At 45.9% G+C, this 23734-nt stretch overlaps 1 long non-coding RNA gene across 9 annotated transcripts in view; it reads left to right on the forward strand.

The window, feature by feature from the left end:
* The window catches only part of LOC131836847 (uncharacterized), a 206630-nt gene that overhangs the window by 95621 nt on the left and 87275 nt on the right, over positions 1-23734 (forward strand). For all 9 annotated transcript variants that reach the window (XR_009355819.1, XR_009355822.1, XR_009355816.1 and 6 more), the window contains one exon: positions 3719-3853. This is a non-coding gene — a long non-coding RNA (uncharacterized LOC131836847). The remainder of the gene's footprint in view (positions 1-3718; positions 3854-23734) is intronic.

The raw sequence follows: 23734 nt of genomic DNA on the forward strand, positions 1-23734 counted from the left end.
ATGATTTCGTTCTTTTTTTTTGTTTTGTTTTTTAAACAGGCTCCACGTCTAGGGTAGAGCACAATGTGGGGCCCAAACTCACCACCCTGAGACCAAGACTCGACCCCAATGAAGAGTCGGACACTTACCCAACTGAGCCACCCGGGCACTGTGATTTCATTTCTCAAATCCGTCATTTTAATTCATCTATAAAGACCCTTTATCTCAATAGGGCCACATGGGGACAACCTATCTTCGCGGGGTCCACTGTGCAATCCACAGCAGGCCCACGTTCACTCCAAACCCAGTCTTCTGCCTGTTCTCTCTGGACAGCCAAGAGTGCACTTTGCAAGCTACACACCACAAGGGGTCAGGCTAGCCTTATTTTTCTGCAGCGAGTTCTCCGCAGCACCCAGGAGTCCTTTCAATGTCAGGGAAACACTCCACACTCCTCCCCTGAGGGTCAACCAGGGCACGCTGTGGGGCGGGATCCCAGACCCGGCAGCCAGTTTTCCTCCTTCCTGCCTCATGCGAAACAGAACTGCATGGGAGGTGAGCATGTGATGGGCAGCATGTCCTTCTGTTGGTACAGCCAGCTCTGCCAGACCGCTGGGAAAGTTACCTAACATTCCAACAGCCTCAGGCCCATCTAGGACCCGGATGTTGCCGGCTTTCCCCTCCTCAGCGGTGAGGGCTACGTTCTTGACAACTCCCAAGGTTGGAGAATTCCAGGTGGATGGTCATAAGATATTATGAGGAAAATAGGTATGGGCATTCAGGTCATCAAGTGAACGCTTATTTTTATATTCTCTAAAAGATGGTAGTAATGACAGAACATTAAATAGAACACTTCAATGTCATTCGACACATCTTGAATTAGTAGTAATGACTCCTCAACAATTATTTTCCATTTAAGCAATTCCTTTGCTCGCCAGAAACATTTTAATGCATTCAGTGGGATATTATACCTTAAGCTTGCTTGGTTTTCAAGATTATGTCCAGGAAGACGCACATTCCTTTCTGTATGTGGTTTTTTCATCCAGGAACAATGTGTTTGAAACGTGACAACACAGAGGCCCTATGTTACTCTCCCTAAGTCCTAACCTGGAGGCACCTGTGTTTCCTTGCTTGGGTGGTGGCGGGGAGGCCTGTGGGAATACATCGGAAGGGACTAGGATTTGTCTCAAGCTGATTCACAGCGAAAGGGTGGGATTGCTGGGAGCGTGGAGTGTGTGGGCCTGGCCTTCCTGTTAGACTGGCCCAGTGCCTCACGCTGTCCCCTGTGGTCACCTGCCCGCCCCCCCAGAGCTCCACCCCACAGTTAGCCGTGGCCTGTGCTCCTTCTTCATCTCTTACTGTGATTTCTAACCATGGCCTCTTGTTTTTTTTTTTCACCATTTCCTTGGGTATGTGTTTGGCATTTTCCCTCTTAGAATGTAAGCTCTTGGAGGGTAGGGGTCTTGCTTGGTTTTTCCCTCTGCTGTTGTCCTGGAGCCTGAAACTGGGCAGGATTTGATAAATTTTCTTGGAAACAATGAGTGTCCACTTGGTTGTGCCTGGAGGTGACCTTCTGGGGGACTTGCTTCCAAGACCTGTTGACGGGTTGTGTGCAGAAATGCTTTCCTTTGTACCAAGAAAATCCTCTGCTTATTGTAAACCATTGGTTTTCGATCTGTAGATTTTTCAGAGGTTTCCATATGCAGATGTGAGTTGTCATCTCCAAGAGGAGAATTTACAGTGGAATATCCTCCAAAACATTGATCTTCTGTCTTGACTGCCTGGAGGTGTTGTTCCAGGAAGGGCTTAAGGCAGGCCTGAGTGCCATCGCCCTGTCTGGTTGTGCCAGCCAGCTGTGTGCCCTGCTGGCTGGAGCGGGGCCCTTGTCACTGCCCCGTGGGAGAGAAGTGGATGACTTCCGGGCAGAGTCTTGACATCTTGTTCCCAGCCTGGAACCATGACCTCCAGGTTGTGCTTTTTCAGTGTGAGCAAGCCACATCTGTTCTTTGGGCCTTGGATTCCTCACTTCATTCATTCATTCATTCATTCATTAGGCAAATGTTTATGGAGTGCCTGCTAGATGCCTGGCACTCAGCTAGGTACTGGGGGTAGAATAGTGAGCAAGGAAAGCAGTCTTGTCCTCCTGGAGCTTACAGGATAATCAAGCAGAAAGATGTTACCAAACCACTCACAGAGAGGTATTTAAATGTGACTGTGACAAGTGCTGTGTGTGTGTGGGGGGGAGTCCCTGATGGTGTAGGCGATCCTAATGATGGAGGGTCTAACCTAAGGAAGGGTGGCATACTGTGCAGAGAAGACCACCCAGAGTCGGAAGCTGAAGGATGAGCAGGGGTGAAGAAGGGAGGGAGGATTGTTCCAAGCACAGAATCTTCGTGGGCTCAGGGCTTGTGGTAAATGGGTAGAGCCAAAGGGAGGCCAGTGGGGCTGGAGTGAGGAAAGCAGGGAGGTGGGGAGCACAGGCCAGGAATGGGCCACCCAGGGGACCATGGCAGAGGGCCCGGACTTCATCTTGAGAGCTGTGGGAAACCGTAGATCTGTCAGAGTCTTCAAGCCCAGGTGTGAGCAGCACAGAGCAGACGTGAGATCGCTTTGCAATAGAGAAGATGCTGCACTGCGTAGTGAACTGGAAATGGACCAGAGTGGACGACCACGGGCCACACAGGAGGCTGGGGTAGTGGTTCAGAGAAGACAGGCTGCTCCTGGAGAATCAGCCCATGAATATTTTCTGAACACCTACTATGTGCCTGGTGAACCGAACAGGCGAAGAACTCTGTCCTCACAGAGCTGACATTTTAGTGAGTGGGGAGACGAGCAGTTAGCTTAGTAAGGAAGGGACCTGGGATGTTGGGAAGCATTATGCACAAAGGAAAAAGAGAAATAAATTGACTAGAGTGAGTGAGGTTGGGAATGGGGGTAGCTGATGGCAGAGATCCTTAGGAAGTAAAAATGACAGAGTTCTATGTGGAGGTTGCGGGGTAAGGGCCAGAGAAACATCAAGGTCAACTCCTAGCTCTCTGGTTTGTGCTCAAGTTCAGCTCCTATATCTCTGGTTTGTGCCAGCAAAGAAGGGTTGCCCAAGAGCATGCTAGACCAAACGTGACTCAAGTATCTAATCTTGAAGCCCTGTGGGCTCCATGGCAGAGTCAGCAGCTGCAGGGGCATCTGTAACCTGGTCTCTGGACCCCGAAGACCACCCCGCACCAGAAGTCCCTCTCCTGGATTCCCCACACAAGGATGTGCCACGTCGCATGGGGTGGGGGAGGGTCCGCACTGTGGGTAACTGGGGCTCCCGCCACAGCTCTGTCAAACCCTCTCCCTGGGGTTGGCGGCATCTGCCCCGTCTTGAGCTTCCTGACGGAGCTCAGCAAGCGTGCAGTGCTGCCGACTCCTGTCCTGGGCAGGCACACTGCCAGCATCCGCTGCGGATCCCCGCCCTTGGCCCTGGCCCAGGCCTGCCGAGTGTCCTCTGTCTCTGGAAACGACTCTGCCTTAACCCTCCAGGGAAGAGGGTATTTGTGGGGTGCATTTCTTGGGATGGCCTGGGGGCTGGGTGCCAGGGGCTTTAGGAGCTGGGGAGTCTGCACACTCCTAGGGTTCCGGGTCACTTTGACAGGGCTTCCCCCCGAAGGAGGATTTCCCCAGGGGATATCCGTGACAAGAGGGATGGGGTTGGCTGACCCTACGACCTCAGTCTGAACTGTCCCTGCTGTTTCCTCCCTAGAGAAATCCCTGGCTTCCGGTCAGGCCCCGCTGGGGCAGATGGACTAAGGAGCACAGTGCACTGGCGCCGAATGCTTCCCACGCGCCCGAGAGCTTTCTGTGGATTGTTCCTGAAGCCTCAGAGCAACTCTATGAGGTCAGTGCTATTAGTGTCATCTTTCTCATTTTAGAGATGAGGTAATGAGGCTCGGTGAGCTTGCACAAGTCGTTCAAGGTCACAGAGCGAGGGAGGTGCGGAGCGGGATTCACACCCAGGCCCGCCCTGGCTCTGAACCCCTCTGCTCTGGCAGCTGGTGGAAAGGCGCGAAGGTCACCCGAGCGGGGGCCAGTGTTCAGACTCCAGCCCTGACGTGGCACTGCGTCCTGTGGCGCTTTGGAACCAGTCCATGGCTCATTGATTGATTCACTGAATATTGACCAAGTGCCTCTTCTCCCGGGGCTGGAGGCACCATGAAGCGAGGTCTCACAGGATGAGCTCACGCGTGGCCGCTGCGACAAACACACGGGCACACCGCCTGTGCTGCAGAGGGTCAGCTGCTTTAGGGAGCAGGGCCGAGGCGGGGGTGGCAATGGGAGGGGGCGGGGATGCGGGTCGTGGCCTTTGTATCAGGCCTTGAGAGAAAAAGACATTTGCCAAGACTTCCTGGGCAGACACGACTGTGAGAGCAAAGGCACGAAGATGCCTGGAGGGTCTCAGGACCTTCTGGTTGTCTCTGTAGGTGGAGTGAATGTCACAAGGCATGAACTTGGACCTGTGATTAGAACCTACGTGAGAACCATCTGGGGTGTTTGCTGCAAGCGTTCATTAAAATGCAGATCTCAGGGTCCATGCCAGGCCCACTGAACCAGACCCTTTAGGAGGTGGGGCCCAGAAATCTGCATTTCAGCCAGTGCCTTGGGGGACTCTGATCTGCACTGATGTTTGGCCCAGGTGAGGAGAAGCAGAGCAGCAAACAGTTCTGGGTTTATAACAAAGGTCAGCCAACTTCTTCCAGAAAGGGCCACAGAGTAAATATTTCAGGCTTTGTGACCTAAGAGGAAAATTGAGGATATTCTGTAGGCACTGATAACCACTTAAAAACAGAAAAACCGGTGGTGGGTGCACTTGGCTTCCCTTAGCCTGAGTGTAGTCTTTAGACTCCTGGTTTAGACTGTCACCCATGGGCCAAGTCGGGAAGGACCGGAGGTGGGCAGAAGGTAGGAGAGCAAAGCCAGTGTGTGGTCCAGGGAGCGAGGAGTGCGTCGAGTTAGCTGTAGAGTTTCCAGAAAGGCCCAGAATGTTAAGAGATGATTTGTTGGAATACAGGACAGACTGGACAAGAGCTTGGACAGGAAGGGTAGGGCAGAGCAAGGAATCAAGGATACCGGAATCGTTGGCTCATGCTCTTGGGTGGAGGGGATGTCATTAGCTTACGACCTGTGACAACGTGTGTACACGTGGTCCCATGCTGAGCAGAGGCCCCATGGATTCAGGCCTGAAAGGGAGGTCTTTGCATTTGACCATTCACAGGTCATTACTTGGTGGGACTAGTAGTCAGATGTCAATGAATTCAAGAGGAACAGGAGAACAAAAATGGAACAGTCAAGCCGCTGTGTCCCCATGCTTGGGCTGGCACGCCCAGTGAGTGTTCTCCTCAGGGGCAGAGCTTGGGGAATGTACAGTCTCTCGCAGCCCCGGACCCCAACCCTCTGGGCCACTGCGCAGCGCCGGGACAACTCATCTAGGAGCTTCTTGGTGGTAGGGGGCGCTGTTCTTCTCACCCCATGGGTCCTCAGCACCTTCAAGATCTAGTGATTGATGCATGTTGTGGAAGGGGGAGGACTGTTCTTTCCCAGGAACTGTGTCCTCTTGGTACCTCGGAGTCGGCAAACGACCATATCCCACACCTAGAAGTAGATGCCCCATAGTTAGCATCCTTTCTGCTCTGGCTGGCACCAGTCGTGTGGCAGAAAAAAGTATTGGTCAGGAAGATGGAGACCAGGGTTGGAATCCTGGCTCTGTCCCTGGTAGCCTCGTGGTTCTGTGAGGCAGTTTAACCTCTTGGAGATCGAATGTCTCTCTCTGTGAGGCCAGGAGTTTGATAGGATGACCTCCCAGGTGCATTCCAGGTTCAAATTCCTCTGTTTCCCTAACATGCTGGGGCAGATGCCTGGAGTGGACACAAACAGCTGCCATCTCCAATGTCTTGTTTGGGGGTGTCCCCAGGCTCTGTTCCGTGTGCTGGCCCAGGTGCCCGACAGTGGGCACACCTGCCTCTGCACCACCCTGAGGCTTTGCCTAACTTACCTGAGCTCATCTCCCTGTGGTATGTCATGACGCTCCCTAACTCATCCTACCCCATCTTATGCAAATATTTTCTTTGATCACTGGGGAAACTAAGGGCAATGTGATGGTTTCTTTTAATGCTAACTTTTTTCCAATAAAAAGAATTGTTCTTTATTTGAGGCCATTTCCTCTCTCCCTTTATTTAGTTGTTTTTTGGGGGGGAGTGGGCAGGTAGAGAGAGAGAATCCCAAGCAGGCTCCATGCCCAATGCAGAGCCCGATGTGGGGCCTGATCTCACAGCCCTGAGATCATGACCTGAGCCAAAACCAAGAGTCAGGTGCTTAACCAACTCAGCCACCCAGGTGCTGCCATTTAATTGTTAAGATGTCCATTTTTTTTTTTTTTTTATGAAATAAGGATAATGGTAGACAATAAGTTCTTCCCACTGACCTTATTTAAGAAAATGGATGTTTTCGATATCCATATGGGGTCCTGCCTGAGTTTTTGAGTATCTTATCGATCCACGAAATCCAAGTTTCTAGGCCTGGTTTTAACACCAAATGGGGATAACAACAGTATATACTTGCACGGGATTATCATGTAGATGGAAATACTGCAGGCAGGCACAGTGTCTGGGATATACTTGGCACTCATTAGCTGCTAGCTGCCCAACCCTCCCCCCACCCCCCGCCTCTCTCAGGCAGTTGAAGGACCCAGCCAGAACTTCAGAGTCTCCTCTCCCCAGGGTTGGCTGGGTATCTCACCCTTTCTGCCACTTGCTGTCTGGAATGCCTCCTGGTTAGCTGATGAAAAGAATAGGGAAATAAACACTACCGTTCATGCTTCCTTTCACCCCTTCGTTCCTTTGCTAATTTCACACCTCTTTCTGTCTATCTAACATGTTCTAGAACTGAGTACACAGCCATGATGGGATACCAAGCTCCCATTTTGCTTGGAAGACAGACATGTTGAGCCAGCAGAAACTATATGTTGTGGTCAATACTCTAATAAAGTCAGATGGGGAGAAGTAGAATGAGATAGATTACAGAACCCTGGATATTTCTGCGAATGGGCACTACCTCGAATCCTGAACTTCCTGGCAACTGTGATAAAAAGGAAAAGATGTTCCTATTGTCCAATATGGTATTTATAAACCTTCATTGTTCTTAAACAGCCATTGTGGTTTTTTGCCTTTCCTGTGGATCTACCCAAGTTGTTAATTGTTTACTTTAAAAAAATTGATACAATTATTTCACTTACTTAAATTAAAAAGAAAGCTTCATATTTTTATAACTAGCTCCAGATAGAGGATAAACACATATATAATAAATGCATAATAATTAAAATAAGGAATTGTCTGCTAATATAATTTAAAATAATCTGAAGTTATTCTGTCTGCCACTTAAAATGCTCCAGCTACACTGGGGTAATAAAACGACATATATAAGGTCAATTGCAGACAAACTTCTTCCTTGGCATAAAATTCAAGGAAATATTTATTGCAAAAGACACAGAAGTTCCATTCAAATGGATGTTTCTTATGAACCCTATAAAAGTTAAGGGCATAACATTAAATCTCAACACACTGAATGCTTTTCTACAGGGAGGTGAGTCAGTAGCAAGACAAGCATGCTGTTTCTGAAGACCTAACTCAGGAGTTTGCAAACTTTTTATGTGAAAGGGACAGGTCATAAGGTCTCAGCTGTCACTCCTCTATTCTGTCTTGGTATCTTAAAGCAGCCACAGAAATGTAAGCAAATGGGAGTGGGATATTTCAATAAACTTCATTCATGGACAATGGAATATGAATTTCATATAATTTTCCCATGTTACAAAATATTATTCCTTAACATTTTCCCCCAACCATTTAAAATGTTAAAAACCTCTTCAGCTTATAGTCTTACAAAAACAGTTAAGGGCTGGATTTGGCCTGAGGGCTATAGTTTGCAGATTGTTGATCTAACTGAGTCGGCAACAGGGCTTTGAAGAACTTTCTAGAGCGGAGAGCTGATATGTTCTGTCCATGGTGGACAGTGTCTCAGACCAGCAGCAAAGTCGTATAAGGGGTCGGCAGCAGAGTTAGAACTAGAACCCCAATTTTTTCATTTTGAACTCCAGGCCTGGCCCTTTTCTAGATGCTGCCTCTCTGGATAGAGGAAATGTTTACTCTGTGATGTCAGTCTCTGTAAATAGAACCTTATGTCACCTTCCCAGCATCCTTTGCATGGTATCATGAACCCATTGTTGCAGGTAGAGAAACAGAGGTTTAGAGAGGATAGAAATTAAAATACTGCTAAATCATGGAGCCATAATTTATACCTAGATCTGTTTGGTTCCAGACAAATGGGAAGGACTTTGCTAAGGAATTGCCTTGACTTTGATAAAGAATCTTTTGCCTGTCTTCTTTCTCCTGCACCCAACCTTATCCCCCCAAAAACTGTTCTTTAATTATAAGTGACTGGCCTGTGGGGACAGAAAACATGGCCCCCGTTTTTTAGTAGCATGTAAGTTCTGTGACGGATGAGGGCAGCGACAGAGAGCACACAGGGGAGAAAGGCTCTGTTTTCTTTTCTTTCCTAGATTCCTTTTTTAAGACAATTTTATTCGGGCATAATCGACATACAAAAATGGTGTGTATTTAAAGTATACAGTTGGGTGTTTTGACATATTTATGTACCAATGAAATCAATCATCACCTTGATCAAGATAATTAACGTAACAATTGTCCCCTCCACCAAAGTCTCCTCTTGCCCTTTTGTAATAACCCCCTTCTGCCCTTCTCCACCTTACCGGGTATCCAGCCAACCACTGATGCCCTTTTTGTCACTCTAGATTAACTTGCATGTTCTAGAATTCTACATAAGTGATAATATACATTACACATGCTTTTTTGTCTTACTCTTTCACTCAGCATAATTATTTTGTAATTCATTGTAATGAGCAAGAAAAGTCCATTCCTTTTCTTTGCCAAGTAGTATTCCACTGTGTGGGTATACCAATTTGGTTATTTCCTCACTTGTTGATGACTTTTGGGTTGTTTCTAGTTTTGGGGTATTATAAATAAAGCTTCTAGGAACATTCAAGTACAAGCCTTTGTATGAACATATGTTTTCATTTCTCTTGTATAAATATCTAGGAGTAGAATGGCCAGATCATATATTAGGTATATGACTTTTTGTTAATTTGTTTGTTTTTCTTTTGGGAACTGCCAAGCTATTTTCCAAACTAGTTGAAAACTCCATTTGCTCCGCATCTTTGCCAACATTTGATACGTCATTCCTTTAAATTTAGATATTCTAATAGGTGTGTGGTTTTTTACTTGCGTTTTCCTAATGAGTAATGAGAGCTTAAGCTTCATTAATTACTATTAATGAATAATGATAGTTTAGTTTCCAACTAAAAATAATTGAACAGCTTTTCATGTGCTTACTTGCCATCTGTACATCTTTTTTGCTAGTGTCTGCTCAAATCTTTTGCTCATTTTCTCATTATTTTGGAAGGTCTTTATTCTACATACATGTTCTTTATTAGATATATGGTGACAAATATTTCCTCTCAGTCTGTTGTGTTTTTTTTCTTTCTTTTAATAGCATCTTTCAAAGACTGGCATTTTTTATTTTGACAGAATCTAACTTACCATAGTTTTAGTGGCTCATACTTTTGGCATCTATCTAAAAAGTCTTTGCAAACCCGAGATCCCAAAGGTTTTTCATCTGCATTTTCCTTTAGGAGTTTCACAGATTTAGGTTTTACTTTTAGGTCTCTGATCTATTTTGAGTTTTTTTTTTTTTTTTTTTTTTGTGTGTGTGTGTGTATGGTGTGAGGTATGGAGTGAGGTTCAGTTGTTTTCCATAGGAATATTCAGTTGCTCCAGTACCAGTTCCAGTTGAAAAAAACTATTCTCTGAATGGTATTTACACCTTTTTCAAAAATCAGGTGTTCGCGTGTGTGGATCTATTTATGGATTCTCTGTTCTGTTTCATTCATCTATTTGTCTATCAATGCCAATATCACACATCTTGATTACTGTAGTTTTGTGGTGAGTCTTGAAATCAGATATAGTTCTTCACCTTTATTCTTCTGAAAGACTTTCCTTCCTTCTCATCAGGAAACAAAGCTGGAGTGGGTGTGAAAAGTTCTGGTTCTCCTTGTTTGCCTGGTCAGTGACTGGAGAGACTCTCTGAAAGCAAGCTTTCTCTATCCTCAGCCATCTCTGCATAGTTCTAGTGGTTGTTCTAGAGACACCCGAAATCCTAAATTCTTTCTGTACTGTAGTCCCAATCTGTCTGAACAAAGTGGCTGTCTTGTGCTTCATGAATAGGAATCAGTGCCCAAGGAGAAGACGGTTGGTATGCAGTGATCACAGGGAGGGCCCATGAGTGGCTTGGCACACGACTGCCCAGTAGGGATGCTCTGTGTTGGATTATGACAAACTGACGCAATCAGAATCTCTCTCGGGGAATAAGGGTGAGAAATGCAGATAGAGGTGGGGTGAGCAAGCAACAGATTGCCAGCGCTGAGAAAAAGCTGGTATCCTGGTCTTTTGAGCTATTCTGTCCTGAGCACGCTGGGCTTCCCATTCTTTTTTTTTTTTTTTTTTTTTTTTAATGTGCTCTTTTCCCAAAAGGGCTCTGGTAAAGCCTTGGACTGTTCTCTTAGTCAAACAAGGTCAGAGTCATCATGGTCATCACTACTCCTCTACTCCCATCCACAATAAATCCCCGACTGCTGCTGTCACATTTACCTTCCACTTTTCTCCCCCACCCATCCCCATCTCTCCGTCTCCCTCGCTACCACTTGGTCCACGGGCCATCACCTCTGTGCTGAACTGCTTCAGCGACACCCAACGAGTCTCTCTGCCTCCTCTCTAGCCACCCTCCTATCTGTTTACCGCACGTCTTTCAGAGGAAAACTTGTGTAATTAAATTTATTTTGAGATAACTGTGGATTCATATGCTGTTGTAGGAAATGAATATAGAGAGATCGCATGTACCCTTCACCCAGTTTTCTCCAAGAGTAACATCTTGCAGAACAACAGTACAATATCACAACCAGGGTACTGACCTTGATAGTGAGCTGTAGAGGAGTTCCAGCACCACGTGGATCCCTTGTGGCATGAGGTCCCAGCGACTACTGGAACAAATCACAAACTCCGTGACTTAAAACAACAGAATTTACTCTCCTAGTTCTGGAGACTAGAAGTCTGAAATCAAAGCATCAGAAGGACCCTGGTCTCTGAAGGCTCTAGGAAAGACTCTTCCCTTGCCTCTTCCAGTGTCTAGTAGCTCCCAGCACTCCTTGGCTTGTAGCAGTAATGTGTAGCAACATGTGGCTATTGAGCTGAGCCAGAGAATGAAGCCAGCAGAGCGGGGAGCAGAGCTGATGAACCAGCTCTTGACAAGACTTTCTGAATCCTTGACCAAACTTGTGCTTGAAGAGAGAGTTTTCCATTTGGTGAGCACCACCCCACATCCCCGCCCCCACCCCCAATCCTCTTTTTTTTTTTTTTTTCTACTTGCAGCAAAAGAATTCTGATCAAATACATAGAATGACCATTGCAAGTCACTTTCTCTCTAGCCCTCAGTTTCCCCATCTGTAACATGAGGAGGTTGAAATAACCAGTTTGATTTAATTCTTCAAACATATATTGTGCCTTGTGTTTGTGCTTAGTGCAGAATGATGATCCAGATGTAGTCATCCCCCTGCAAGAATTTGGGAGCATAAACCTATCTGTAATATACCCCAAGAATGGCTTATTACTACTATGGACAAAGTGTTCTGGGCCCACAGAGGACGAGCTTGATTTGGCCTTGGAGAAGGCTCCCCTGGGGAGGTGACATGGAGCCTGGGTCTTGAAAAATGAGCAGGGTTTTTCCTAGTAGAAAAAGCAGGAGAGAGCATTTTAGGTAAAGAATGTAAGCAGAACTCCAAGTTAAGAAAACTCGTGTTGTGTTTGGGAAATAGTAGCTTATTATACCCAGAACTTAAAATACGAGAGGGAAAAGGATGGGCTCCAGGGGAGCAGAGGTCAGTGGGACCTGGTTGCCATGTCCCTGAGTGCTGTTGGTGATTTGGGGCTTTTTCTTGCAGGAGAAATGGAAGTGGAGGAACGTGGTGATTAGACTTGCATTTGGTAAGATCGCATTTGTGAGCAAGAAAGACAGATTGCTGATGGGGAGAGACTAGAGCCAGAGGGACCAGTTGGGAAGTTATTGCAGTTGTGGAGATGAAAAATGATGAGACTGAACCATGCATTCAGGGGTAATTTGCAAAGTGTTATGTGCAGGATATACTGAATTGGCATATGGTAGGTGCTCAGAAAATGTTTGTGGAATAAACATTGCTGAGTGATGAGGCCCATGTTGTGGGAGAGGACGGACTGAGGAGCTGAGGGTTCTGAGTCAGGGGACGGGTGGAAGGGTGAAGAAGGGAGTCGGTGGAGGAGTCAGAGCCCGAAGTGAAGCCAAATCAGGACTCCAGCAGCTTTAGTGAGACAATCTTTGGAGAGTGATGGCATGGGAAACCAAACGGAAGCATACGGAGGAGTGAAGACAACAAATGTAGTGGCTACTTAGAGGAGAGAAGAGGCAGAGAAAAGGAGAGAGAGTGGTAGCTGGGAGAATGGAACAGTAGACTTGCTGGTTTTCTTCCAAGCTCTATCCCCCACCCCCACTCCTTGCTTCCTAACAGAATCTCAGTTTGGTTAAGACTCCCATTCCACCTCAATGAAACCCTTTTGACTCAGAGTCACACAGATGGATACTGATTAATCTCAGTCCATCAAGGTCACCCCATTCCTCTTTGCCATTGATGGATGCAAGAACATGAACCTAAGTCCATCAGCGTGGGGCATTCCCCCTGGCAACTGTTATTTATTGTCCAGGGATGGGCACTTGACCTTATGGTGCTCTCAGACTAATCAAGTGTGGCCATGGCTGCTACTGGCAACCAGATAACCACCAGGAGAGAACCCAGTCTGAGGAGGGAGAGCCGGACCCTGATCCAAATGGTGCCCGGAGACTGCGCTACATCCAGGTTTCTCGTTAATGTGAAAGAATACATTTTATAATTATTTAAACCATGTTAGTTGAGTTTTCTGTTACATGCAGCTGAAGGCATCACTGATGAATATCTGTGGATTTTATTTTGTCTAAAATGGAAGATACTCAAGGTCAAGGGAGGGAGTTCAGAGAAGAGAAAGAAATTAAAGACACAGAACAGAGAAAAGCGCTGATGGGAGAGAGTCGGATGGCAGGCATTGTGTTCAAGACCACTGGTGGAGGAGCTGGCTTGAAAAAGACACACGCAAAGCCCTTCCTCGGGCTGTAGAAGGGAAAGTGGTATGAGATAATGAGTAAACTTAGAGGGGGAGGAAAGTTGACAGAAGGATCTGTAAGGACCCTTACAACTTTACTGCCTGCAAGTGCTTCCCTTCTAATCGAGGAAGTGAGTGTCTTCAGTAGACAAAACCCGACACCCAGGTGGTATGTTCAGAGAGACAAGGACCTCCTCACCCAGGAGTCATGAGAGGCATCTCTGCAGGGAGGAGGTTCTGAGTCAATCTTCCAAGGACCTATGGACTTGGGATGGAGGGGGGTTGGGTAGAGGGTCCATGTTGTGCTTCCATTTCTCTTATCTCTTTTAAATGCCACATCCTTGAGGAACTTACCAAAGCCACAGAGAGAGACCTGCTGGGCTGCAGCAGGGAATTCAAGGTCAGGAAAGTCACATTGGAAACAGATCCTGGAGGACCTGCTGTGCCAGGCTGGGGTTATTCCCTTGGATGGGCTTTGCGTTAAGTTTGTTTCTCAAACTTAAATGGGTGAACAGTGTCTTGTTAACACCAGTTTTGATTTAAAATTATTAATATAAAAATTCCTAAATATATACAGATATAAAACTTGGTGTACATGCCTTATGCTTCTATCTCTTATATGAATCATAAAACCAAACCAAATTTATAAATTAAATACAAAATGGATGGAACTAATAAAATTCTACATTAGTGAGCTAGATGATGATGTTTGCTGAAATGAAATTGCCACTCACAGGTCAAATATGGCATTGACTATTACTGAGAGTGATGCCCTGATAAGTTGGCTCTCCAGAAAAAAAGAAAGTCTGTTTTGTAGCGTTTGCTGATTCCCATGGTGTAAATATTCTTACCATGGCTCACATCATAATCTCTGTGTTTAACAACTGGCTCTCAAAATACCTGAAGGTAACAGTTAGGTCTTGTGAGCCAGAATAAGCTAGTTCCAGGACACTATAGCTTTATAGGGTTTTGGTTTTTTTTTTTTTTTTTTTTAAGATTTTATTTATTTATTTGTCAGAGAGAGAGCACAAGCACAGGTAACATCAGGCAGAGGGAGAAGCAGGCTTCCTGCTGAGCAAGGAGCCCAATGCAGGACTCAATCCCAGGACCCTGGGACCAGGACATGAGCCAAAGACAGATGCTTAACCAACTGTCACCCAAGCACCCAAGCACCCTGCTTTATAGGTTCTTTTGAACTCACCATGCCTCTTTTTCTGTGTGTGCTGTACTAAGTCAGTTGTCCCTCCCCTTTCTGTTCCCATTCCTATAAGGTCTGTGTTTGCTTGGGCATAGTGAGGTAGCATATTTGATCTTTACCTTGATGAGTATATCCTTTGCATATTAAAGTAGTCACTGTTCTTATATGTCAACCTAAGACAAAATGCAAGTATTCCTCACTATCCAAATTCATTCAGTTTCAAAATCCATACAGTGAGTTTTTATAAGGGGCACCAAATTATTCCAAAATATTTGGTTCTCCAGTTTTCAGTTTTGGGTAACAAATACTGAGAGTTCAGATAGCAAGGGGTATTAGCCCTACTTTTTTAAAATGTGGATTTTATTCTATTCCTGAGTTCAAATAGCAAATATTTAGTTAGCAAAGGATACCTGATGAACTCTTTGGCATGAAAACAGCTGTTCATTAATGTCAACATGAGTACTGAAATACCAAGATAGTATTTTGTTATGTAAGGTGGGCTTCTAGATGACTCAGGATAGGCTTACATTAACTTTTAGATAATCATTGAAGTCTAAGCACAAATTTAAGAATTTGTATCTGTTAGAAATGCTTCAGCTGTGGTAACTGAATACCCAGCCAGGAGTGGCTTAAATCCTAGATCTTTATTGCTTACTTACTAAGAAGTCCTATGGTAGACAGACATCAGAAGGGTTTGCATTGTCAAAATCACTTCAAGGATCCAGGTTCTTCTATTTTTATCATCCATCCAAGAGTGTTAACTTTTTAGTCTGAAGCATATTACCTCAAGGTCATAAAACTGCTGCTGTGGCTCCAGACATTGTGTGGTCATTCACATCAAAAATAAGTAGGGGTTGGGAGAAGGGGGTGGGATTATGGACATTGGGGAGGGTATGTGTTTTGGTGAGTGCTGTGAAGTGTGTAAACCTGGTGATTCACAGACCTGTACCCCTGGGGATAAAAATATATGTTTATAAAAAATTAAAAAAAATAAGTGGGAAGAGATAGCTCCAGACCTACCTATCTCTGATTAAGAAAGTTTTTCTAAGATCATTTCAGCAGGTCATCATTTCCATAGCCAAAACTTGATCACATGGCCACCTCTAACTACCACAGAGATTGGGGGATGTGGTGCCTGGCTTTCCAGTGACCATAGAAGACTGCAAGGGAATTACAGTGGAAGCGTGGGAATGAATTCTTCATGCCAATGAAGACAATCTCAGTGAACTTTGTAGAAGAACTTCAATGGGCAAGTCTGTAGAATCTGACCCAAGCTTGAGAATCTGGCTGAGGCAACTACTCACAGTCCCAGTCACTAGTGCTTGGAAAGCATTTACTAGTACAGAACATATAGTAAATGCTCTGGGGGAGGGGAGGACTGGGGAAGGACACACACACACACACACACACAGCCCCTGCCTTTGAAGGACTTAGCTAGGGGCTTGCCAGCATATCAATGTGTTGCACTAAGGTTTCTAGATTCTTCATGGAGGACTTTCTTGTCTTGTTTATAGTTTCCTGTCTTTGAATCATGAGGCCTGAGCCCATCCGAGGGGCAGCACCTTGCGTCTACCTACTGAAGGTGTGGACTCAATATGTATTAGTGGCAGGCATGGCACTGGGCACTTGGTGTGACACTTTTACAGTGTCAGCACGAAGACTAATACGTGCTATGGAGACAAAGGAAAGGTTCAGGGGAATTATATAATAGAGAGACCCTCACTTGACTCTGTGAAGATGAGGTCGGGCGGAGGGCTGAGGAAGGCTGAAACATATATCAGAGTCTAGAAATTTGGTGGTTATCTTAAGGCTGTCAGTAGTCCCCACATGAGATCAGGTATTTGTTCTTACTACTGTTATTGTAAATGTCTTAGCGCTATTATTCTTACCCACCGTGAAATGATATCACAGGATAGCAGGAGACAGAAGCCAGTTCCACTGTCTTACCCCCTTCTTAGCGTGCTCAGGCTGTCATAGTGAAATACCGCTGACCAGGTGACTCAAACAGCAGAAATTTATTCTATCACAGTCCTGGGGTTAGAAGTCCATGATCAGGGTGCTATCAGGCTTGGTTTCTTTTTCTTTTCCTTTTTTTTTTTTTTCCCCTTTGTGTATGTGTGTGTGTGTGAGAGAGAGAAAGAACAAGTGAGCACACACATGTGAGGTGGAGGGGAGAGGAGCAAAGGGAGAGGGAGAGAGAGTCTTCGGGAGGCTCCGTGCTCAGCTCAGAGACCAATGTGGGGCTCAAACTTATGACCCTGGGATTATGACCTGAGCCAAAATACAGAGCCAGATGCTTGATTTGACTTGGACTTGAGCTGAGCCGCCCAGGTGCCCCCTAGTGCCATCAGGCTTTCTGGTTTCTGGTGAGACTTCTCTTTCTGGCTTGCAGATGGCCCCCTTCTTTCTGTGTCTTCACATGGCCTTTCCTCTGTGCATGCCCGCTGAGGGAGAACACTCTGGTATCTCTTCCTCTTCTTATAAAGGCACCAAACCTATGGCATCAGAGCCTCGCCCTGATAACCTCACTTAACCTGAATTCCCTCCCTCCAGGTTCTTCCTAAGTAATCACAGTGACATTGAGGGTTAGGGTTTCAACTTACGAATTTCAGAGGGACATTTGCATCTATAAGCTCCACTCGTCATTTATTTCCCAGGAAGTGCAAATGCCAAATATTGCTGCTTTGGAGTGACTGGTACTGTTTGTGGCCAGAGTCCAAAGGTGGGCTGTTCAGCTGTCTGAATACTGCCAGACCCAGAGCGAGGCCAGCTCACGAGTGATGAGGTAGAGGAAGCCATGCCCCGTATCCTTCAGGAACAATCAGAGAGTGCGAAGTGTCAGGTCTGGGAACTGGGGAGGCATGGTTGTTCTGATGTGTGTGTGTGTGTGTGTGTGTGTGTGTGTGCACGCGCGCGTGTGTGTTTAAGGCAGAGTTGGGAGCTTATAAGGACATCCAATCATGGCTCTTTCCTCACTTGGAGTGTGGAGGAGCAGTTTTCTATCTATTCTTTTATAGAAACATAAGCCAGAAGTGAATGTGAATCCTACAGAAAGCAAGACTTCCAGCAGGGGATTTTTAGACACTCTCTTTTCCCCTTCCTTGCAAATATTCAGTCCATCTCTGGGAAGAGACCCAGAGATCTTGGTGACACCCATCAAGTATGGGAGAAACCATTCCATGACACCCTCAGGGTGGGTGAGATTCTCAGGCCCAGATGAGATTCTCTCTCTGGGCTTTTCATAAGGGTTTTGCTCTCTGAGCGACCTGTCTGTAGAGCTGTAGGGCCGTGGACCACCTCTGGTGCCTGGATGGCCATAGAAGGGAGCACAGAAGAGGTTCTCAGGGCCCAGGTTCACGGGAATGAGAAATTCTAACCACGAGCCCAAACCATCTGTCAGATGTCAGATGTCCTGCTTTGGAGAGCCACAGTTCTCTTGGAACAGCCCTCCTGCTGAGCAACTCAGTGGCTGGGGACCCCAGGCCTGTGGGAGACTCTGGCACAGCGCTGGGATAAGGAGGAGGAAAAGGAGCTGCTGGGGCCACTGGGGGCCCTCCCAGACATTTGCGTTAGGAGCAGTAGCAATCTCATGGGCTTAGGGGTTAGGAGACCCGGCTTTAGAAGAAGCTCAGAGAAGTCAGTTCACATCGCTGGCCCTGGCTGACCATATACAAGGACTGACACCAAACAGGGACTCTGTCGTGCTGGCAAAACCTCACCGATCTGCAGAATCATATCTGTCTTGCTTGTCTCCTAAGTTTTTCTTGGAACAATATAAATGGAAATATGGTTAGAATTACAAAGCATTGTAGCATCTCCAGGTGTTAGTGTTCATAGCAGGGGAAGGAAGAAAGAAAGAGCGTGGGTGGACCTGGCATACCAGGCGTTTTCACAGGGCCCCTTTCTGGGCTCTTACAGTGGTTATTACCATTTAGGAGGATTATTCCCATCCTGGCGGGTGGGTTCACTGGGTCTCAGAGAGGGAACGTCACTTGCCCCAAACTGGGTGGTGGTGAGCTGGGGTGTCAGTCATTCTGCCAGTCATCCTGGCCTCCGGAGGGAGAGCAGACAGATGTCATGCAGAGTTAACATCCCAGCAAGGATACCGAAAATCAAGAAGCTGGGGGAAGGCTATGAAGGAGCCAGAAAGCCCCCAGAAAAGTATGGGGACTGGTAATCATTAAGCTGAGATGGGCACAAACATTGAACATGTACCCAGAGGCCACTGTCCACGTCTTCCACCTACCCCCTCCCACCCCAGCCCCGGACTGGATGGGGAGGAATTGGGTCCAACCACTGGCTCCCTGCCCTCCTCAAACCTTGGACTCACTGCCCCCCACTTGGCCCTTCTGATGCCTCCTCTTTTACTTTCTCTGCCAAGTTCTGTCATTTAAACCCCCCTAATTTAATAGGTTTGTCTCATTATTTTGATTAATCATATTAACTCATGTTAATTAAGAGAGAGAGTTAAGCAATGACAGAGGTTAATGGAATCAGCCCGTGTTCTTCTCTGGCTTTTGTTGGGGGCTCTGACAGGCATGGGGGAAGAAGAGGAGAGACTGGGGAATGGAACCTCAGCAGGGCCAAGCCCGGGACAAGCCAGGCAGTCTGCACAGAGAGAGGGGAGAGAAAGGTATCGAGGAAACGATCACTTCCCAATCAGAGTTTCCTGCTAATTGAATGTCTGATTTTATTAATGATGGAATTTATAAAGGTCCTTAAGAAAAGAAAAGAATTTATTCAGTTCAGCAGTTAACTGTGAAAATTAATGCAGAGGAAAAAAGTTCAAATGGCCATTTTATTTGTCTTCTTTTTTTCCCTAGTGGTGGGAATAAAATTGGACACATCATCTCAAAGGGCTTTTCCATTTCTGGGTTCTCTGAGTTTTTTGATGAAGAAGCAGAATGATGGGCCTGGGACCTTGACCTGATGATGTTAGGAATAATAGACTCAAGTACTTTAGTCCAGAGTCTGCTAAGCAACTGAAATGCACCTTCCTAGTTAATCATTGTAACAACATGATGAGGTCCCCTTTTATAGAGGAGGAAGCTGAGGCCCAGAGATGTTTAGTCTCTTGTCCAAAGTTTCATAGCTTGAGAGATGCAGACCCGAGATTCCAGCCAGGCCCCTGTTGCCTGTGCCAGTGAGGTTCATAAGGAGAATGAGCCATTTTTCCTTACAATTTAATTCTTAGTTACTGGGAGAAAAGTTACAGGGGGAAAGCTTTGGGATCAGGCATACCTCTCTTTGATCATGGTGACTTCAGTTCTAGAGGAGAACTATGATATCCTGCACTAGCCCCATTGGAAAGGACCTTCCTCTGGATAAAACAGACACAGGTTGAGCTTTCCTGAGACATCCCCACCAGAATCCCTCTCCTTGTCTTCCAAGTTGTCCTGGAACCAAGAAGCCTGGTGTTATGGATTGAGGTGTGCCTCCCAGAAAGGTATATTGAAGTCCCAGCCCCAGAACCTGTGAACATGACCTCATTTGGAGATGGAGTCTTTGCAGATGTTAATTAGTTGAGGTCGTCATGAATTAGAGTGGGCTCTCCATATGATTAGTGCACTTGTAGGAAGAAGAGAAGGACCCAGACACATAGGGAAGAAAGCTATGTGAAGGGGAAGAATACATTGAGGTGACGGCTGCCATAGGCCAATATGCCTGGGGCTACAGGGTGCTGGATGGGATGAGCAGAGGTCCCCCCACCCAGAGCCTTCAAAGGGAGCCTGGCCTTGCTGACACCGTAACTTTGGACTTCTAGCCTCCAGAACTCTGAGAGAATAAATTTACAATGTTTTAAATCACCTAGTTTGTGCTAATTTGTTATGACAGCCTAGGAAATAAATTCGCCTGCAAAAGTTTGACTGGCTTTTACTTGCTGGCTGATGTTTCTTTAGCTTAGGATTTTGAACCCTGTGAAACTACAGAAAATGTTCTTTAAGCTGATGGGTCTCATTGCAGATATTGCAAGGAAGTTGTGATGTGTGGCACCTCTTGGGGTTCCACAGGACAAATGCAACTGATGCTGAGTGTCAGATAGACCTCAGCTTGTCTGGGACAGCCCTCACCATGACTGCTGGAACACTTGCTCCCCAAACCTGAGTCTTTTCCTGGGCCAGAAATTCCACGGCACTGTTCTGTGTGCTTTTCTCTCAGACTCTTGGAATGTAAATGAATGTTTTATGGCTTGTAAACTAATTCTTGCTAGGGTGTCAGTGGCTCTCTGAGTCTTCCATTATTTGTGAGAAGCTGCTCACTTGCTCACTGCTCGCCCCTGCGGTACTATGGCAGACATCAATAAGAGGTCACAACATACTTTTCTGCTAAGCCTGTGAGAGTGCAGCACTCCAACAGACCAGAGTTGGGACTTCAATATTTACTCATTTATTCAGTGAATGTTTACAGAGTGCCTATTAGTTCCAAGCTTGGTGCTCAGATTGACACTGGTGGACAACACAGACAGTCTTATAGCTTGGGAATAAACTTTTATGTCACCCTGACCTAGTAAGATCACTTACTGGCATCAAGAGTCAGACACTCAACCGACTGAACCACCCAGATGCCCCATCATCATCTCTTCATTTCTCTCCCTGTTTCCGTTGGCTTTTTTCTTGCTCTTGATTATGGGTCTCATTCTTGCTATTTTGAATGTCTAGCAATTTCTGAATGGGTGCTGGACATTTTGGATTTTACATTATTGAGTGTCTGGATTTTGTTGTCTTCCTTTAAAGAGAAGAGAAATTTGTTTTGGTAGATTGTCAAGTTACTTGTGGATCCACTTGATGCTTTCTAGGCTTGTTTTTAAGTCTTGCTAGGATGGAGCTAAAGCAGCTTTACTCTAGGGCTATCTTTGTCATATTATTGAAGTATGACCCTTCTGGGATCTTTCCTCAATGTCCTTAGTGTTCAGTTAACATCCCCCTAAACCTTTGTGATCAACTGCCTCAAGGAGGACCCTCAAGTAGATATCTGGAGCTCTTTCTTGGTATAGTTCCTGTGTCCATGGTGCTCTGCCCTTCAAATTCCAGCCACTCCAGCCTCCTTCAATTCCAATCTCAGCTGCCTCAGTTTGACGAGATGCTGTTCTCTGCTTGGGTTCTCCTTCTGTGAATTGTGGTCTAGAAAATACTTCCAAGCAGAAGACTGGAGTGATTGTTTCCTTTCTCAGTCAGACCTGTTGTCTAAAGTCTGAAATCACCTGTTTCATATATTTTTTATTTTTTTAGTTGTTTTTAGCAGAGGACAGGATATATGTAAGTTACTTCTCATGGCCATTAAGGTCACTGAGTCTGCCTTTGCCATCTGTAAAATGTCAGAAAGTTGTGAGTCTTAGAACCCTCTTACTGAACAACTTGGATGCTCCTTTTCTGACCTCCTGACTTCATAAAGCTATCCAAGGTCAGCATTGCATCTTTTCCAGCTTCATCTCTTGAAGGATTTGAAGTGAGAGACTAGCAATGTGGCAGAAACCACTGTAGGTTCGTGAGCATCTGTGAATGCCCTAGCTTGAGGGCATAAATCAGAAATTATCTTGATTTCTTCAAGGCCCTCACTACTGACAAGAGATTGTATGGCCCATCTGTCTACTCTATTCATATTTCCAGTTACTGCTAAAGGAGCTTAAAAGGAGAGATGGGAAGAAAGGCACTCTTTCCCATGAAGTGCTATGTTATCATCCTCGCCAGAACAGAACTGTGGGTACTATCATTTCATAGTCCTTGCAATGTCAGGGGACTATTCCACCTGGAAGACCCTCCTGGATTCACTGGCAACCCATCAGGTAGTATTTGAGAATTACTGCTCTATAGGGATATGTTTGGAGGCACAGATCCAGTGTTTTCCTTCCGTCATAAGGCCTGAACCCAAGGCTTAGAAAATGGTATGAATTATTTTTTTACAACTTCCCCTTGTGGTATACTTTTTGCCTACGTTATCTTAAAGATGAGTGTACTCTAAAACTTTCCTCCTAAATCATAGCCCTCTACAGATAGTATGGAAACTTATCCACAGTTGGGGAAGGAACCAGTACCAACATGTGGTAATGAGCTTGAGACGAGACGGGGCAGAGGAAAGGGACTGATCATATTCAGGGACTTTGGTGGTGCCATGAAGTTATGCTGTGTGACTGGGTGGGGCACTTTGGTTTAATAGGTAGAAATAAGAACCAAGAGGAGAGCTGAAGGCCTCTGCTCTGTTGTCATGGCTCATGATGTTCTCTACTTTTCCGTCACAGCCCTTCTCAGTTTGTAATTGTAGCAGAATGATGTTCTCTGCCTCTTTTACCCTCTTCCTCCCTGCCTGTCTTCACCTGCCAGGGTGAGCAAAAGAGAGGCTTTTCTGCCTTCCAGCATTCCACTCTGAAATCTTTAAAAGGTAAATTCATCTCCTTCTGTGAGCATCCACTTTAGCTACCCAGGACAAAGCCAGGAATTCTGGTGGGAAGTGACAGAGGTGAGGTGGAGAAGAGAAGAGAAGAGAGAGAAGACAAAAGCCACGAATAAGAGACCCCCAGGGGCCCATCTAGGGCAGAGTTTGTGTGGGAGGAAAGGCAAGTTGATGGAAAAGTGAAGAAGTCCTCTGGGTCCCCTGTGCATTTGGCATTGGCTAAATCAGTAATTCTTGGCACTAACTGTACATTAAATTCACCTGGATAGCTTTTATGGAATACCAGTGCTCCCCAGATATTCTGATTTATTGGTCTGAGGTGGAGCCCTGGCATCAATAGTCTATAAAGCACCCCAGGTGATTCTAATTGTAGCCATATCTGGGAACCTCTGCACAAAATAGTAGTATGGTTTTCTTTTTAATCACGGCGGGATCTGAAAACTAGCCATGGCTGAACCCTAGTGGCAAAATATGGGTTCATGAGTGGAGCAGAGTGACTTGTCACTCAAGAATGAATGGAAAGAAGGCGTTTTTGTGGCTGGTCCTTCCTGAAGAACCTGATACCTGCCAAGGTTTGCATTCTGGCCAAGAACTTAGCATGAGATGACCCAGGCTGAAGTCTCAGCATTTTCATTCGTCAGCCATGTAAGACCAGTCAACTCGCTTAATCTCTCTTGACTAGACTTTCAGCAGCAAACAGAAGGTCATAGTGGTTGTCTAGCCCTATAGATGGGAGCAGGTAAGGATTCTGGAGCCAACCTGCCTTGGCCCTGACGACCCATATCCCTGGACAAATCTCTTAACCACTCTGAGCCTGGCTTTCCTCATCTGTAAAATGGGGATAATAAAA

Source organism: Mustela lutreola, chromosome 7, assembly GCF_030435805.1.
Source record: "Mustela lutreola isolate mMusLut2 chromosome 7, mMusLut2.pri, whole genome shotgun sequence".
In the NCBI taxonomy this organism is placed as follows: domain Eukaryota; kingdom Metazoa; phylum Chordata; class Mammalia; order Carnivora; family Mustelidae; genus Mustela; species Mustela lutreola.